Genomic DNA, 19958 nt, shown 5'->3' with positions numbered 1-19958 from the left:
GGCTGGCATTTATCCTGAGGACAGTGGCGGGGCTGTTCCAGGGTTTGGTTAGCAGAGCGACGTGTTGGGATTTGTCGCGTTAGAAAGACCTCTCAGGCTTCCTCGGGTACAGAGGAAGATAGATCAGACGGGGACAGGATAGGAGGAGAGGGGTAATCCAAACAAGAAACAAAATCATTAGCGGAGAAGACAGAGGGACATCTGAGAGCTACTTAGCACACACAGTTAACAGGACTTGGCAGCCAGCAGGGTTGCTGGGTCATGCTCACCTTTTAAGGGGCCCCTTCCATGATCATGTAGACCGGGAAGCCAAGAAGCCCTCCAGACTTCAGGGGCTGGCCTGCCAGGCTCTGTGGAGGGAAGAGGCAGGGAACTGAACCCCAAGACAGAGATGTGAGATTCTGACAGCCCCAGTGCTGCCACTTGCAACGGGGAAGAAACTGAATGAACTTGCAGGTGCTACCACTGAACCAGCACCACGTAATTGTTGCTCCCCACCCCCACCCCCGTGGATAACAAGGGATTTGGAGAGCATCTCTGGTGTGGTAACTGAAGGTCTCGTGCATTGAGGCAAATCGCCTGACCTTTCCCAGGGACTGGCAAGCTCCCGGCAGCCTGGCCAGTTGAGTGCCGTGAGGGCTCGAGGCTCTGAGCATCCCTGGAGTTTACCGAAAATCTCGGTGAAGATATTACCATAGAACAGTACCCAGTGAAACTAGGTACCCCTTCTTCCAGCATTCCAGCCAAGGGCACCTCTCAGGTGAGGAACGCATCAGCAGCCCTTACATAAAGGCTGGTGAAATGTAAAATGGTAGATGGATGGACCGTGGCCACCCGCTTCCACCAAAATCTTTGTGGCTTTGTTGCTTTGGCAAATCTCGAGTGGTTGTCTGTGCCCAAACTCAAAGTAGGCAAGGTCTTCATTATGCCTCCCAAGGATTTCTCCAGGAATCTCACTTGAAAGAGCCCTCCTCCCTCAGGCCCTCACCACCCAGCACTCTTTCCTGTTTCCTCTGGCCTTCAAAAAACTCACAAAGCTCTTACGTCAGGGTACCTGTAAGCTCCATGAGCACGAGGACCATCTCACCGCTGTGTCCCTGGTGACAAGTGCCACAGGATGGGCATTCAGACGGTGGGTGACAAAGGAAGGTATGATGACCATGCCCCCTTCTAAGGCGCCTCCTTGGAACAGGTTTAGTGCATAAATGCCTCCGTATCTGTCAGGGATCTTTCCACTGCAAGAGAGAGACAGGAAGTGCACTCAAATTAGCTCAATTAAAAAGGGCATGTGTTGTCTTGCCTCGCGGGCCCCTACCAGAGAGGAGCTAGCCTTAGCAACTTCACCAGCTCAGATGATACCATCAGGTTGACATCCTTCTCTCGGCCCCCTTCCATCTCTTAGCAATGGTTCCCTTGACACTTAGCCTAATTTACCCCTACATTCGACGGGTGACCTCTTCACCCTGGGAGTCAGGCAGACTTGGCTAAAGATGACTCCGGGCTGATATACCAGTTCAGCTTAGTGACCCAGGGGGAAGAGGGAGCAATCTTTTACAGAATTAAAATCTAAAATCCCTTGGAAGAACTCTGAATGGCCTGCCACAGATGGAATGGCAGTCACACCCCGGGGCCAATCACTGGTCAGGCAGGTGGGGGTCTGTGATTGGCTGGGTCATACGTGGACACGTGTCTCGTGTGACGGACATCTCAGTAAAAACTCCTACATGGGGAAACCTTAGAGAAAGGGGGTGCTACACCCACAGAAGGAAGAGATGGTTAAATCACACTCATACACACCCAGGTATATTCTTCATCCTCCCTCCCTCCAAAGCCTAATCATAAAGCGAACTTCTGGTCCTGAGGACCTCTTAATGCATTAATACTCCTCCCCTCCAGCAAGACATTTTTCTAGACTTTTGGAAGAGAGAACTGAAACCACCTCCTCCTGTTAAGATTTAAAACTTCTGCTCTTTCCTAAGATGGGTTTAGTGCGTGATTCTCTCTGATAAGGAAGGCACATACCACCCTCTAGGATATTCCCTGATTATGATTTACATAGAGATTGCAAAAGCAAGAAACAGCTACATGTGTAGGTAGCAGAACAAAAGGAAAATTGCTTCCCAGATAATCTTCCATCATGATACCAGTATTAGTGTTATTAGTATTCCAGGAAGTGGGAGTTAGTAATTTTGTTTGGGTTTCTGTGTGATTAATATGACATTGCAATTACACGTTGGCTTGTGTTACTTTTACTTTTGTGGCAAATGACAGTGACGCAGGAACAAGGTGGGAGGCGGGTATGCATGTGTGCCTGTGAACACACACACGTGAACTCAGTTCTGCATGGAACCCACTCAGGTAGGTCTGTTAACATATGCAGTCATCACAAGAGCCTGAATTTCATCAGCCCTTCCTGCCACAGTGCATTCATTCTACACCAAGCAACGTTTTAATTTTTCAAACACCTATTACGTTCCTGGCACTGTTCAAGGCACTGAGTGTTATGTTAGTGAACAGACAAGACACTGAATTCTGAGCAGTGCTTGTGCAGGCAGAACTTGCTATAAATGTAATATTAGCTTAAATAATGTATAATTGGAAGGGTAAGCCTCTGCAAAATATATTCAACAATGTATCCCCCAAGCAAACATTACTTTCGGATGACTTGCTTGCTGCTTTGATTGGTGCGATGGAAAAGTGGAAAGACCCTCATGGAGCTTTATGCTGTAGCAAGGGGAAACAGATAATAATCAAATAAGTTACAAATAGTGTAAAGAAATGGTGATGGGTACTGTGGGGAAAAAAAAATGGTTGAAATAACAGGGAGTGTCTGATTTAGGTTAAGGCCACTCCAGGAAGATGACATTTGGGCTGAGAACTGAATGAAGAGTAGGAAATTTTCAGGAATGGAATGGCAAGAAAGCCTTCTGTGCTAAGGTAGCAGCATGCACAAAGGCCCTGAGGCAGAACATGAGCCAGCGTAGCTGGAGCAGACTAGCTGGGGGGGTGGTGAGGTCAAGGGATTGGGGCCTGACTGGTGCTGCTAAGGATCTGAGAAGCACAGACGTCCTCCCCAGATGTACCCACTGTTGAACACAAAGGAGCATTCATCTGCAGGCTGGACTGCCTTCCCCGCTTCTGAGAGGCTAGGAGACACGCAACGTACTTCTACAAGTTCAGGCTGCAGGATGACGAGTCCCAGTCCGTTCAGTTCGTCCGGGCTGAGGCTCCATGTCAGACACCCCTCCTCTCTGCCACATCCCTACCCATGGACCACCTGCCCCCACTAGAACTCTCCCACAGCATCGGAAGTGAGGTACTCTGCCTGGGCAGGGCCCTTGCTCACCACCCGAGCTTTCACCTGCTGACGTCCCCCTCTGGAATATTCTCCCTGAGTCATCTTCTGCCCTCACCTGTGAAGTCTCATACTTCGGGCCCCACTGAGGCAGCAGTTCCTCTGGGGAACTGGCCTCATCCACCCAGTTCTGGCTCCATGTCCCTCCTCCGTTCCCATAGTGCCTTCCTCTCTTTACTCATCTCACCACACGAATGTTTTTCATTGTTGGTTCCTGTGTCTTTTTCCTCCTCTGACCTGTAAGGTCATGAGGTCAGGGGCCCTAACTGTCCTGCTCTAGTTTAAATATTGATCACATGAACAAGCACAGAGTAGGTGCTCAGTCAATGCTGAATGAGTGGATGTGATTTTAAGTTGACATCATGAAAATCCTCTGCCTCCAACCTCTGTCTATTAAATTCCAGGTCTCGGGGGTTCCTCCCAGAATGACTCCAATTGCTCTTTAGAATGAAGGAAGAAGCCTTTCAGATACTTGGAAGTCACAAATGTCCTGCTCACATTTTCTCATCTCAGTTTTCCTTATTAGAGCTTAGATCATCAGAGCTGCCAGCGTGCGTATACTCGGTCTAATTCAACCCCCTTACTCACAAATGTTTGAGCACCAAGCACGTTCCAAAATAATAGAGACACTAAGAAAAATAAGATAAAGTCTCTACCCACTAGGAGCTCACAGGCCATGACAGATAAGGAAACGGAGGCATGACCAGTAAAGGTTCTGCTTTGTAATGACAAAACTGATCAGTGTTAAAACTGCAACTCAGGGCTTCCCTGGTGGCGCAGTGGTTGAGAATCTGCCTGCCGATGCAGGGGACACGGGTTCGAGCCCTGGTCTGGGAAGATCCCACATGCCGCGGAGCAACTAGGCCCGTGAGCCTGCACATCTGGAGCCTGTGCTCCGCAGCAAGACAGGCAACGACCGTGAGAGGCCCGCGCACCGCAATGAAGAGCGGACCCCGCTAGCCGCAACTGGAGAAAGCCTTCGCACAGAAACGAAGACCCAACACAGCCAAAACTAAAAGTAAAATAAACAACCCAATGAACCGACATTTAAAAAACAAAAACAAAAACAAAAAACCCCTGCAACTCAAATTCAGGTCTCTCCACCTTTCTACCTCACCGCCATCCAAAACAGCAGATCATCCAAAAATCATGTTTGCTTGGGGAATACATTATTTAATGTGTTTGCAGAGGCTTACCCTTCTAATTATGCATTATTTAAGCTGATATTAAATTTATAGCAAGTTGTTATGTCTGCTCCATCCCTGATCCCATCATAGCATGGAGTCTTGTATGGGAGCTGCTTTTTAAATCCCAGAGGACTGACCCAGAAAGGAAATGAAGATGTCATCTAGGCCAGGCTTTTCCTCTGGGCGGGTGAATAACTAAACTCTCCAAGCAGGGAGTTCTGCTTTTCGGCATCGCCAGACGTGGAGAGTCTCTTGCCCTCCCTCACTCATCTTTTCTGGGTTTCCCAGACGTGACGTGGGATGGGCAAGGGACTCTGCTGTAAGTCCAACTGAGGTCTCTCCTGCTGTGCTACAGTGCCCTTTCCAGGAGGGGATCCAGCCCAGCGTTAACTTCCTCTTTCCAGTTTCTCGATTCGCCAGCTCCCAACATTGCCCCTCAAGCTAAGTTAGAGTCGCCAGTTATAGGCCCAGCAGGGCCATCTTAATGACAGCGTTTCCTTTTCTCAGGGTTCTGTACAAGGCTCCTTGTGACAGGCGTGTGCCTGGAGAGATCAAAACGTTCTGGAGGGAGATTCCACATCGGGAAACTACTTCCCAAAGTCTGCCCTCTGCAAAAATAAAAACCATGCTAAATAGCTGAGTTTTATTAACTGGGGAAGCCAGGCTGAGGAGAATGCCCAATAATTAAAAAGAATGGCTTCCTTACCAACACAAAATTGTATTAATTTAAAAACTGGTTTCTCTATCACTGAATACCTACCGAGCTGGCTGGGAAGGGAATTGTGCTGATCCTGGCAGTGAAAATAATTCAGAATAACTTTTACGTTCTCCAGGAAGCCTGAAGGTTAATTTAAATATTTTTAGGTGGAATTCGGAATAAGAACAGTGTGGCTAAATGAAAGCCCCGGCACACTCTGAAGCCGGGGGCGGGTGCCTACGAAGAGATGAGCATGCCTGTCAGACCCTCCAAGATCTCGGACCCCATAGCCCAGGCACCTCCTCTTTACTGAAGGGACCCTCACAATTAAACATATTTGACTAGATTATACGGCTGGCCTGAACTCCTTGACTCAGCTTCCAGCGAATTTATTATATTTAACTATTAGAAGGATCAGGCATTTTTATAGAAATTACGTATTTCAAAAGTTAACTCAGCGACATCACCAAGATGGGAACATAGGTCATCCCTGACTTTGCCCTCACAAGCACAGCAGCTAACAAGGATTCATGGACAGGAAACCACCAAGAGCGTCCTAGAACACAGGGTGAGGCTGAGCCACACCCCACCACCCCAACCCCCCAACCCCTGCGCCTTGCACCACAGAGATCAAGACTTGTGTATCAGAAGGGTAACAGAAGCACCTGCACGCGGACTGCATTGCCCCTCCCCCAGGCCAACACAGCTCCACTAGTGGGAAAAGAGAGCTCGTGGGCGACATCTGGGACCCCCCCAGCATTGTGAGCTGCTTTGTGAGAGCGGCTACTCCTGTATCACCCCACAGGGACTGCAGGAGAATCTGTGGGGCTCAACCACTGGGAAGCTGATCCTGATGGAGAAAGAGGGAGGGGCTTGCAACAACCAGCACTCAGATCTCGGTAGACCGAGTCCCTCCCTGCAGCGCCCGGGTAATCCCAGCCAGCAGCTTTGCTCAGCTGCAGAACCAAGTCAGTCTGAGCAGGGAACTTGGCAGGAGTTTTACCAGCTCTGGAGGCTGATCTGCCCACTTCCCCCTCCAAGGCATGGAAACCCAGTAATGCTCAAGCCAGGAGGCGGGCAGGCAGAGCTGATTGCCCCAGAGCAAAGTCAGTACCAGGCATGGAGGGTTCCCCTGATATGCCCAGACAGGGGGAGTTCATTCACAGCCCCATTGCTGCTAAGTGTAGCTCTCGGCCCCTTCCAACCAGAAAGCCTGTTCAGAAAATTTGGGAGGTGCCTGAAATGGACCCTCCTGCCCGACCCAGGCATGGGAGCGGATCATAGGCCTACCAGCTGCTGAGTGTGTCTCCCCACCCTGACTGGCCAGGGGGACTGGTGGGAACACGTAGAGGCTGTATAGCACAGCAAGCTCAAACAGAGAGGTGGGCAGGCAGAGCTGACAGCCTGCAAAGCAAAGCCAGTGGCCCTATTTGGCCAGGAAACTTGGGGCAGAGGTTGGTTTGAATCAAGATCACAAACAAATAGCCTTACAAACCTTGGAGCTAGTTCTTGCACTTCACCCCAAGCAGGAAAACTAATTTGTAACCCCACTCATTGCTGACTATAGGCTTCAGCCCACCCGACCAAGGAACCTAACCACAGCCCATGGGAAGCTATGTAGCCCATCCATCTGCCCTACTTACAGTGGCACTTGAACAGAGAGCACAGTCTATGGCTTTTCCCATCTGCAGAGCAAAACCTGTAGCCCCCATCTGGAGAGGGAATTCAGTATACACTCTTCCCAAATTCAAGTCCTGAAACAAGCCGTGCAGACCCTGGATTCCATTCTGCTGCCCCACTAGGGCAGGGCAGATACCTACTGCTAAGTACAGTACCCAGGCCCACTGGTCTAGTAAGCCTGACCAGAGAACCCAGGCAACTGCAGAGCCCATCCTACAGCCTCACTTCGGCAGGGAACCGAGACAAGAGTCCTATCCAACTGTTCTCAGTCAGCAGCACACCCTCCCACCCCTGCCCTCAGAGCTCAAGCAGTTGCCTCATCCAAAAATAGACCCAGCTGCTCAAGGTTGTCATCAGCAGACAGTTGCAGAAACTAAAACTGAGCTAACTGGCAAAGAATTCTCTCTACCAAAGCAAACCTACAGAGTCTAGAAGAGAGACCACTTCCTCAAATGCACAGATAGCAATGTAGGGACTGAAAGCTCATGAAAAATGAGGGAAATATGATACCACCAAAGGAAACTAAGAGAACTTCAGTAACTGAGCCTACTTAAATGAATATCTGTGAACTGTCAGCCAAAGAATTCCAAATAGTCCTCTTGAAGAACTTTAGTGAACTGCAAGAACACACAGACAAATGAAATTAGGAAAACAATTCATGAACATGACAAGAAGTTGAACAAAAATAAAAACCATGAAAAAAATTCTAGAGCTGAAAAATACAATAACTAAACTGAAGAATTCAATTAAGAGCCTCAAAAGCAGACTCAATACAGAAGAAAAAAAAGTCAGCAATCTGGAAGACAGGACAGTTGAAATTATCCAGTCAGAGGAGCAAAAAAGAAAAACAGCGATGAAAGCCTTTGCACTTATGAGACACAAGCCCCCCACCTCCACAAAAAAAAAAAGAATATTTGCATTATGAGAATTCCAGAAGAGAAAGAGAAAGGAACAGAAAGGATACTTAAAGCAATACTTGCTGAAATCTTCCCAAACCAAAAAAGAGAAATGGACATCCAGATCAATGAGGCCCAAAGGACCCCAAATAGGCTGAACCCAAATAGGACTACACTGAGACACATTGCAATTAACATTGTCAAAAGTCAAAGATAAAGAAAGTTGAGAGCAGTAGGACAAAAGACAGACATTACATACAAGGGAATCTCCATGAGACTATCAGCAGGTTTCTCAACAGAAACTTTTCAGGCCATGCGGGAATGGGATGATATATTCAAAATATTGAAAGGGAAAAAAAAAACTGTAAACCAAGAATTCTATACCCAGCAAAAGTGTCCTCATAAATGAAGGAAGGAAAAGACTCATGAGCAAACAAGAGCAAGGGAGTTCACCACCATTAGACCTGCCTTACCAAAATGGTAAGGGAGTTCTTTGAGTGGAAGTAAAAGGTCACTAATTAGCATCATAAAAACAGAAGAAAGTAACATAAAACTCACTTTTCATGGTAAACATATAGTCAAAATTAGATTATGTAATATGGTAAGAGTAGTGTGAATTCACTTACAACTCTAGTTATAAGTTTAAAAAAATAATAATCATAACTACTATAATCTGTTCGTAGTTACATAGTATTAAAAATATGTAAACTATAACATCAGTACCCAAAATGTGAGAAGTAAAAGTGTAAATTTTCAGAGTTATATTAAAGCTAAGTTGTTATCAGCTTAAAATAGAATGTTATCATTTTAAGATATTTTACGTAAGCCTCATGGTAACCACAAAGGGGAAAACCTGTAGTAATTACATGGAAGAACATGATAAAGAAGTCAGAGAACACTGGTACCAAAAGACATCAAGACACACACACAAAAAAAGACAGCAAGGGGAATTCCCTGGCAGTCCAGTGGTTAGGACTCCACGCTTCCACTTCAGGGAGCCCAGGTTCGATCCCTGGTCAGGGAACTAAGATCCCACAAGCTGCACAGCACAGCCAAAAAAAAAAAAAGGGCAACAGGATATGAAAAGGGGAACAATGCACCTACAAGAAAGCCAGAAAATGATGAACAAAATGACAACAGTAAGTCCTTACTTATCAATAATTACTTCAACTGCAAACATTAAATTCTCTAATTAAAAGACATAGAATGGCTGAATTGATTTAAAAGAAAAGATCCAACAATATGCTGCCTTATATGATACTCACTTTAGCCTTAAAGACATGTATAGACTGAGAGTGAAAGGATGGAAAAGATATTTCAAACAGATAATAATCCCCAGAAAAGCAAGAGTAGCTATACTTATATGAAACAAAAGAGACTTTAAACTAAAAATGGTAAAAAGAAACAAAAAAGTTCATTATGTACTGATAAAGAGGTCAATCCATTAAGATATAACAATTATAAATATTTATACACTCAACACTGAAGCATCTAAATATATAAAACAAAAACAGAGCTAAAAGGAGAAATAAACAGCAACACAAAAATAGTTGGGAACTTTAATATCCCACTTTCAACAATGGATAGATCCTTCAGACACAGAATCAATAAGGATTTGATTTGCAGATTTGAGCAATGCTATAGACAAAATAGACCTAACAGACATATACAGAACATGCTATCTGACAACAGCAGAAAACACATTCTTCAAGCACCCATGGAACAATTTCTAAGATAAACTATATGTTGGGCCACCAACATAGCAGGTTAAAGAAGATTGAAATCATAGCAAGTTTAAAGAAGATTGAAATCATAGCAAGTTTCTCCTCTGACCACAGTGGTATGAAACTAGAAATCAGTAACAGGAGGAAAACTAGAAAATTTACAAATACATGGAAATTTTAAAACACTCTCCTGAGCAACCAATGGATCAAAAACAAACTAAAGCGGAAACTTTAAAAGTATTTTGAGACAAATGAAAATGGAACTACAACATACCAAACCTTATGGGATGCAGCAAAAGCAGTTCTGAGAGGGAAGTTCACAGCAACAAACACCTGCACTAAGAGGCAAGAAAGACTCCAAATAAACAACCTAACTCTGTGTCTTAAGGAACTAGAAAAAAGGAGAACAAACTGAGCCCAAGGTTACCAGAAGGAAGGAAATAAAAGAGCAGAAATAAATAAAGAGAACAAGAAAACAATAGATGATATAAAACAAACTCACAGTTGGTTCTTTGAAAAGATCAACAAAACTGACAAACCCTTAGGTACACCAACCAAGGCAAAAAGAGAAGGGACCCAGTCAACAAAATTATAAATGAAGGGCTTCCCTGGTGGTGCAGTGGTTAAGAATCCGCCTGACAGTGCAGGGGATTCGGGCCCTGGTTCAGGAAGATCCCACATGCTGCAGAGCAACTAAGCCCGTGTGCCACAACTAATGAAGCCCACGTTCCTAGAGTCCATGCTTCGCAACAAGAGAAGCCACCGCAATGAGAAGCCCACGCACCGCACCAAAGAGTAGCTCCTGCTCACTACAGCTAGAGAAAGCCCCCGCGCAGCAACAGAGACCCAACGCAGCCAAAAATAAAATAAATTTATTTTAAAAAAATTATAAATGAAGAAGGACACATTACAATTTATACTACAGAAATACAAAGGATCATAGGAGGCTCCTCTGAACAACTATACACCAACAAACTGAATAACCTAGAAGAAATGGAAATTTCTTAGAAACGTACAAGTTACCAAGACTGCATCAGGAAGAAATAGAAAATTTGAACCGACCAATTACTAATAAGGAGACAATCAGTAACCAGAAACTGCCCAATGAAGATAAGCTCAGGATCAGATGGCTTCACTGGTGAATTTTCCCAAACATTTTAAGAAGAATTAATACCAATCATTCTCAAACTCTTTCAAAAAAATAAAGAGGAGGGGAACACTCCCCCAAGCTTATTTTACAAAGCCAGCATTATCCCGATACCAAAACCAGAAAAGAAAACTATAGACCAATATCCCTAATGAATATAGATGCAAAAATTCCCAATAAAATACTAGCAAACCAAATTCAGCAGCGCCTTAAAAGGATCATTCACCATGACCTAGTGGGATTTACCCATAGGATGCAAGGATGTTTCAACATATGCAAAATAGTCAGTGTGATACACCACATTAATAGAATGAAAGAAAAAAATCATGATTATGTCAATATATGCAGGAAAAAAGCATTTGACAGAATTCAACACCTGTCTGTGATAAAAACGCTTAACAAATTAGGTATAGATAGAACATACCTCAACATAATAAAGGCTATATATAACAAGCCCATAGCTACATCATACTGAACAGTAAAAGGTTGAAAGCTTTTCTCCTAAGATCAGTATCAAGACAAGGGTGCCCACTCTCACCACTCCTATTCAACACAGTATTGAAAGTTCTAGCCAGAGCAGTCAGGCGAGAAAAATAAATAAAGGGTATCAGAATTGGAAAGGAAGAAGTAAAATTATCTCTATTTGCAGATGACATGATTTCATACATAGAAAATCCTAAATACTCTGCCAGAACACTGTTGGATATAATCAACAAATTTGGCAAAAGTGTAGGATACAAAATTAACAAACAGAACTCAGTAGTGTTTCTATACACTCAGAATGGATTATCTAAAAAAGAAATGAAGAAAATGATGCTATTTGCAATAGCATCAAAAACAATAAAATAGGACAAAATTTACCAAGGAGGTGAAAGATTTCTACTTTGAAAAATACAAGACACTGATAAAAGAAATCAAAGAAGACACAAATAAATGGAAAGGTGTCCCAGTTTCATTGAATGGAAGAATTAAGATTGTTAAAATGTCAAAACTACCAAAAGCCATCTCTAGATTCAATGCAATCCCTATTACGATTCCAAAGGCATTTTTTACAAAAGTAGAAAAAAAAATTCTAAAATTTATATGGAACCATAACAGACCCCGATGACCAAAGAAATCCTAAGAAGGAAGAACAAAGCAGAAGGTATCACACTTCCTGGTTTCAAGCTAAACTGCTAAGCTACAGTCATCAAAACAGTATGGTACTGGCATAAAAGCAGACAGATAGACCAATGGAATAGAACTGAGAGCCCAGAAATAAATTCAAGCTTGTATAGTCAACTCTATTTGACAAGGGAGCCAAGAATACTCAATGGAGAAAAGATAATCTCTTCAATCAATGGTGCTGTGAAAATTGGATATTCACGTGTAAAATAATGAACCTAGACCGCTGTCTTAGACCTCTCACAGATAGTAACTTGAAATTGATTAAAGACTTAAATGTAAGACTTGAAATGATCAAACTCCTAGAGGAAAAAACAGGAAGAAGCTCCTTGATATGGGTCTTGGTAATGATTTTTTTGGATATGACACCTAAAGCACAATCAATAAAATCAAAAATAAACAAGTGAGAATACGTCAACTATAAAGCTCTGCACAGCAAAAGAAACAATCAACAAAGTGAAATGACAATTACAGATTGGGGAAAAAATATTTGTGAACCATATATCTGATAAAGGATTAACATCTAAAATTTATTTTAAAAACCTCATACAATCCAATGGCAAAAAAATAAAAAATAAAAATTGGATTGGGCAAAGGACCTGAATAGAAATTTTTTCAAAGAAGATATACAGATGGCCAACAGGTACATGAAAAGATGCTCAACATCACTAATCACTAGGGAGATGCAAATCAAGAACACAATGAGATATCACCTCACCACCACCACCACCCCCCATTAGAATGACCATCCTAAAAAGACAAGAGTTAACAAGTGCGGTGAGGATGTGGAGAAAAGGGAACTCTTGTGCACTATTCGTGGGGTTGTAAATTGGTGCAGCCACTATGGAAAACAGTATGAAGGGTCCTCAAAAAATTAAAAATATAATAGAACTACTATATGATCCAGCAATTCTACTTTTGGGAATATGTCTGAAGGAAAAAAAAACAATGGATATCTGTTTCCCCATGTTCATAGCAGCTATTTATAATAGCTAAAATACGGAAATATCCTAAGTGTCCATTGACAGTGAATGGATAAAGAAGTTGTGGTATATATATACAATGGAATGTTATTCAGTCATTAAAAAAATGAGGAAATTCTACCATATGCAACAACATGGATGAATCTTGAGGGCACTGTGCTAAGTGAAATAAGTCAGACAGAGAAAGACCAATACTGTATGATCTCACTTACAGGTGTAATCCATAAAACAAACAAAAATATCCCAAAACTTGCAGTAAAAGAGATCAGATTTGTGGTTACCAGAGGCAGAGGTGGGGAAGGTAGAACTGGAGGAAGGTGATCAAAATGCACAAACTTCCAGTTATAAGGTAAATAAGTGCTAGGTATGTAACGTACAACATGATGACCATGGTTAACCCTGCCGTATTATGTGTGTGGAAGTTGTTAAAGAAAAGTATTACATAATGACAAAGGGGTAAATCCAACAACAGGATATAATATTTGTAAGTATTTATGCACCCAACATAGGATAACCTAAATATATAAAGTAAATATTAACAGATCTCAAGGGAGAAATAGACAGGAATACAACAATAGTAGGAGACTTAATACCCCACTTACATCAATGGATAGATTATCCAGACAGAAAATCAATAAGGAAACATTGGCCTTAAATGACATATAAGACCAGAGAAATTTAACAGATATAAATAGAACGTTCCATCCAAAAACAACAGAATACACATCTCCTGAAGTGCACTGGGAACTTTCCCCAGGATAGATCATATACGAGGCCACAATACAATTCTTAAAAAATGTACAAGGTTGAAATCATATCAAGCATCTTTTCTGACCACAATGGTTTGAAACTAGAAATAGAACTCAATTAGAAGAAGAAAACTAGAACATTCACAAGTATATGGAGATTAAGCAACATACTATAGATCAGTGAGTGAAACAAATCAAAAGAGAAATAAAAATATACCTTGAGACAAATGAAAATGGAAATACAACATAAACTTAAGGGATACAGAAAAAGCAGTTCTAAGAGGGAAGTTCATAGTGGTAAATGTCTACCTGAAGAAACAAGAAAAATCATAAATACACAACATAACTTTATACCTCAAACGAAGCCCAAAGTTAGTAGCAGGAAGGAATAATACAGATCAGAGCAAAAAAACGAACAAAACAGAGATTAAACAATAGCAAAAATTCAATGAAACCAAGAGCTAGTTCTTTGAAAAGATAAACAAGATTGACAAACCTTTAGCTAGATTTAAGAAAAAAGAGAGGACCCAGATAAATAAAATCTGAAATGAAGAAGAAATTACAATCGATATCACAGAAATAAAATGATCATACTAGATTACTATGAACAATTATACACCAACAAATGGACAACATGGAAGAACTGGATAAATTTCTAGAAACATACAACATACAAAGACTGAATCAAGAAGAAAGAGACCATCTGAACAGACCAATTACTAGGAAGGAGATTGAATCAGTAATCAAAAACCTCCCACGAAACACAAGTCCAGGATCACGTGGCTTCACTTGTGAATTCTACTTAACATTTAAAGAAGAATTGATACCAGTCCTTCTAAAAAGAATGCTCCCAAACTCATTTAACAAGGCCAGCATTACCCTGAAACCAAAACCAGACAAGGACACTGCAAGAAATAAAATTACAGGCCAGTATCCCTGATGGACATAGATGAAAAAATCCTCAACATAACATTAGCAAACTGAGTTCAACAATACATTTAAAGAATCATACATATGATCAAGTGAAATTTATTCCAAGGATGCAAGGATGGTTCAACATCGATAAATCAATGTGATACACATTTACAAAATAAAGGATAAAAATCATATGACCATCTCAATAGATGTGAAAAGCATTTGTCAAATTCAACATCCATTTAGATAAAAACCTTCAGCAAAGTGAGTGTAGAGGGAAAGTACCTCAACATAATAAAGGCCATATAGAATAAGCTTATACCTAACATCATAGTCAATGGTGAAAGGCTGAAAGCTCTTGTTTTAAGATCAGGAACAAGACAAGTACACCCACTCTTGCCCCTTTTATTCAACACAACATTGGAAGTCCTAGCCACAGCAATGAAGCAAGAAAAATAAGTAAAAGGCATCCAAATGGGAAAGGAAGAAGTACAACTGTCACTATTTGTAGAAGCCATGAAATTATATATAAAATACCATAAAGACTTTACCAAAACAAAACAAAAAAAGAATTAAAAACTTCAGTCAAGTTGAAGGGTACAAAATTAATATACAGCAATCTGTTGCATTTCTATACACTAATAACAAATTATCAGAAAGAGAAATTAAGAACACAATCCCATTTACAATTGCATCAAAACAAACAAAATACCTTGGAATAAATTTAGCCAAGGAGGTAAAAAACCTGTACACTGAAAACTGTAAGACATTAATGAAAGAAACTGAAGGCGACACAAATAAATGGCAAGGTGTTCCGTGCTCACGAAGTGGGAGAATTAATATTGATAAAATGTCCATACTACCGAAAGCAATTTACAAATTCAATGCAATCCCTAACAAAATTCCAATGGCGTTTTTCACAGAAATAGAGCAGATGTTTCTAAAATCTGTATGGAACCACAGATACCCAAATGGCCAAAGCAATCTTTAAAAAGAAGAACAGGGCTTCCCTGGTGGCGCAGTGGTTAAGAATCTGCCTGCCAATGCAGAGGACACGGGTTCGAGCCCTGGTCCGGGAAGATCCCACATGCCATGGAGCAGCTAAGCCCGTGCGCCACAACTACTGAGCCTGCGCTCTAGAGCCTGCAAGCCACAACTACTGAGCCCATGTGCCACAACTACTGAAGCCCACGCGCCTAGAGCCCATGCTCCGCAACAAGAGAAGCCACTGCAATGAGAAGCCCGTGCACAGCAACGAGGAGTAGCCTCTGCTCACTGCAGCTAGAGAAAGCCCACACACAGCAACGAAGACCCAATGCAGCCAAAAATAAAATAAATTTAAAAAAAAAAAAAAAAAAGAAGAACAGACCAGAAAAGTTGGGGCAAATAGGAGTGTATGGGCACCAAGAGCGTGGATGAATTCACCTAAGGAAAGAATGTTGGAGAAAAGAAGGAAGGAGCCGATGAGTGGGCCTTGAGAAAGACTGACGTTTGGGGATGGCCAGAGAAAGAGAAACTCACACAGGATACCGGGGGAGGTGAGACAGGAGACCAGGGTGTCAGACTCTCCAGCAGAGTCATGGAAGGGAATCACCATCGGTGCCCCAGCCCCAAGGAGCTAGGGATGCTACAGATGTGATAACGACCAAGAAGTAGTCACTGAAAGAAGCAGCAAGGAAATCGCTGGGGATTTACTGACAAACGTTTCTTCGCTTTGATGGAGTTGGAAGCCAAAATCAAGTAAAAGGAGGAGTGAGTGGGAGGTGAGGACCCAGACACAGCCAGTTCAAACAACTTGGCAAAAAGTGGCCTTGAAGGGGAAGCAAAAGATAGGACTGTCCTGGAGGTGGAGTCAAAGACGGTTCCTTTCCTTTTTAAAGCAAGAAACTAGAATGTGTTTAAGGTTTAAAGAAAGGAGCCAGCCCCAGGAGATTGAAGGAAACAGAGAATGCCTAATTCTCCCCTCTCCGGGGCACCTCCTGGAGCAAAGTGCCTGAGGATGTAGCAGGACCAGCCACCTGAGCTGAGGGATCACCTTTACACCTGAGGAGCCATCCGCAGACCCACCGAGTGAAAGGAAGGAGCTAGGCGGCACGTCCCGAGCGTCATGGGCCACGGGCTCGCCTCCGAAGTGCAGCAGCTGCTCCACAACAAGTTCGTGGCCATCCTGGCGGACTTGGTCCAGAGGGCCGTGTACAAGGACCTGGTGCTCCTGCTGCAGAAGGACTGCCTGCTCACACTCAGCCAGCTCAAGGCCAAGGGAGAGTACGGCTTCGAGCAGGACGAGCTGGTGCAAGGGGGCAAGCAGGGCCGCATGCATAACGGCACCCACTACCGCGAGGTGCGCCAGTTTGGCTCCAGCCAGCACCTGGTGCGCTTCTACTTCCTGACGCACGTGTACTCCTGACGCGCGACTACCTCGAAGCCATCCTGGAGGAGCTGCATTTGGGTGAGCACGACCCGAACCTGGTCATCATGAGCTCCTGCCTCTGGGGCCTCACCAGGTATGGGGAGGACTCCTGGCCAAACTACCTGCAGAACCTGGAGAGCCTATTTGGGCGCCTGTGCCAGGTGCTGCCCTAGTCGTGCCTCCTGGTTTGGAACACGGCCATGCCCGTGGGCGACAACATCACCAGTGGCTTCCTCCCACCAGAGCTCTGACCCGCAGCCTCAACCCCAAAAACCAACATGATTGAAACCAACTTCTACAGCTCTGACGAGGCCCAAAAGCACGGCTCCGACAGAGTGCACTGGAACGTGCGCGCGCACCAACAACTCTCCCAGCTTCTGCTGCCCCACGTGGCCAACGCCTGGGGGGTGGAGCTGCCCCAGCACGACCCAGTGGGCAAGTGCATCAATGACGGCCCTGCCAGGGGAGGACCTGGCAAGAGACTTGAGAGGCAGCCCCCTCTCAAGGGGGGGCTGCAGAGATCAACCAGCCTTCCCTCCTCCCCAACCCCTGCCTCCACCTGGGTGCTGCCCCCTGCCCCCCACACCATCTCCCCACCCACCCCAGTTCCCACTCCTGTCCCCACAACCCTGTCCCATCCCGTTTCACAAGGTGACACCCCCGTTCCTAGTCTGTCCCTAAGATGCTCATTTTTCTTCAGACCATCCTTTCCAATTGAATCAATTCTCCTTAAACCATTTCCATTCAGATATTCCCCCAAACTACCCAGACAGAATTTACCTTCGAAGTTGACTTTATGTTTAGTCGCCAGCCGCCTAGGCCTCCCTTCGCCCGACCCTGTTATCAGCAGCGGGCCCCTGTGGTCCACAGGGGTTTTCCCTGGCATCGTCCCTGTGGCCCCTATGTGCCCTGGAGAGGGCGGCCCAGAACTTCCAAGAGAAGGGCCCCAGCCTATGGAGAGCCAAGGCCTCAATAGACTGACTTGGAACTTCCTCCTCATGCACATGGACTGGACAGACCGTCTGACTCTCCCCAAACAGACTGACCTTGTTAACTGAAGCCTTTGGTCCATTGCTGTTGTCAGTAATGGCAGAGGAGAGCAGTCTGACCCATTCTGTTGGCTGTGGCCTCTCGCTGCACTCTGGGGGGGCTGGGGGGTGACCAGCATCATTCCTGCCTCCCCACTCCCTATTCTCTTTGTCTTTTTGTAAATATAAAATTGAAATTAAAAATTTGTTTCATTGGGGCTTCCCTGGTGGCGCAGTGGTTAAGAATCCGCCTGCCAATTCAGGGGACACGGGTTCGAGCCCTGGTCTGGGAAGATCCCACATGCCGCGGAGCAACTAAGCCCGTGCACCACAACTACTGAGGCTGCACTCTAGAGCTCGTGAGCCACAACTACTGAGCCCATGTGCCACAACTACTGAAGCCCGCATGCCTAGAGCTCATGCTCTGCAACAAGAGAAGCCACTGCAATGAGAAGCCTGCACACCAGATCGAAGAGTAGCCCCCGCTCACCGCAACTAGAGAAAGCCCGCAAGCAGCAACAAAGACCCAACACACCAAAAATAAATAAATAAATTTATTTTTTTAATTGTTTCATTAAAAAAAAGAAGAAGAACAGCAAAGCTGAAGGCATCATGATCCCTGATTTCAAACTCTACTGCAAAGCTATAGTAATCAAAACAATATGGTACTGGAATAAAAATAGACACAAAGACCAATGGAACAGAATTGAGAGCCCAGAAATAAACCCACACATGTATGGTCAATTAATTTACAAGAAAGGAGCCAAGAATATAAAATGGAGAAAGGACACTCTCTTCAACAAGTGGTGCTGGGAAAACTTGACATCACCATACAAAAGAATGGAACTGTACCACTATCTTATACCATGCACAAAAAGTAACTCAAATGGATTAAAAACTTGAACATAAGACCTGGAACCATAAAACTCCAAGAAAAAGCGTAGGTTCCTTGACATTAGTCTCGACAATGATTTTCTGGATTTGACATAAAAGCAAAGGCAATAAAAGCGAAAACCAATAAATGGGGCTATTAAAAAGCTTACACAAAGGAAACCATCCACAAAATGAAAAGGCAGCCTTTTCATTATAATGTTTTTTAATATTTACAAATCATATATCTGATAAGGGGTTATTATCTAAAATATAAAAAGAACTCGTACAACTCAATAGCAAAAAAAAATTTTTTAAACCAATTCAACTAAGGGACTTCCCTGGTGGTGCAGTGCTTAAGAATCTGGCTGCCAATGCAGGGAACATGGGTTTGATCCCTGGTCTGGGAAGATCCCACATGCCGCGAAGCAACTAAGCCCATGCGGCACAACTACTGAGCCTGCGCTCTAGAACCCGTGAGCCACAACTACTGAAGTCCGTGCACTCTAGAGCCCATGCACTGCAACTACTGAAGCCCATGCTCTCTGGGGCCCACATGCCACAACTACTGAGCCCGTGTGCTGCAACTACTGAAGCCCGCACGTCTAGAGCCCATGCTCCGCAACAAGAGAAGCCACTGCAATGAGAAGCCCACACACCGCAATGAAGAGTAGCCCCTGCTCGCCACAACTAGAGAAAGCCCACACGCAGCAGCAAAGAGCCGAAACAGGCAAAAAAAAGAAAAAAGAAAAAACCGAATTCAACTAAGGGACTTCCCTGATGGTACAACAGTAAAGAATCCACCTTCCAATGCAGAGGATGTGGGTTCGACCCCTGGTCGGGGAACTAAGATCCCACATGCCACGGGGCAACTAAGCCCACACGCCTCAACTAGAGAGCCCACGGGCCACAAACTACAGAGCCCACACCCTCTAGAGCCTGCACACCACAACTGCAGAGCCCATATGCTCTGAAGCCTGTGCGCCACAACTAGAGAGAGAAAACCCGCACGCCACATGTAGAGAGAAGCCCACACGACACAACGAAGAGCCCGCGCGATGCAATGAAAGATCCCACGTGCCACAACTAAGACCCAATGCAGCCAAAAATAAATAGATATACTAAAAAAAAAAAAAAAAAAAAAAAACAATTC

At 44.0% G+C, this 19958-nt stretch overlaps 1 protein-coding gene and 1 pseudogene across 5 annotated transcripts in view; both read left to right on the top strand.

The window, feature by feature from the left end:
- Window positions 1-19958, top strand: part of LOC113608250 (teneurin-2) — a 531856-nt gene that overhangs the window by 483774 nt on the left and 28124 nt on the right. The gene's annotated exons all lie outside the window — the stretch shown is intronic.
- Window positions 15765-18173, top strand: LOC113608251 (PC-esterase domain-containing protein 1B-like; annotated as a pseudogene).

The sequence above is a fragment of the Aethalodelphis obliquidens genome, unplaced genomic scaffold (assembly GCF_003676395.1).
Source record: "Aethalodelphis obliquidens isolate GAN/ISIS:26980383/991018 unplaced genomic scaffold, ASM367639v1 scaffold52, whole genome shotgun sequence".
In the NCBI taxonomy this organism is placed as follows: domain Eukaryota; kingdom Metazoa; phylum Chordata; class Mammalia; order Artiodactyla; family Delphinidae; genus Aethalodelphis; species Aethalodelphis obliquidens.
The sequence above is the reverse complement of the archived record's forward strand: the minus strand, read 5'-3'. Positions and strand labels throughout refer to the sequence as shown.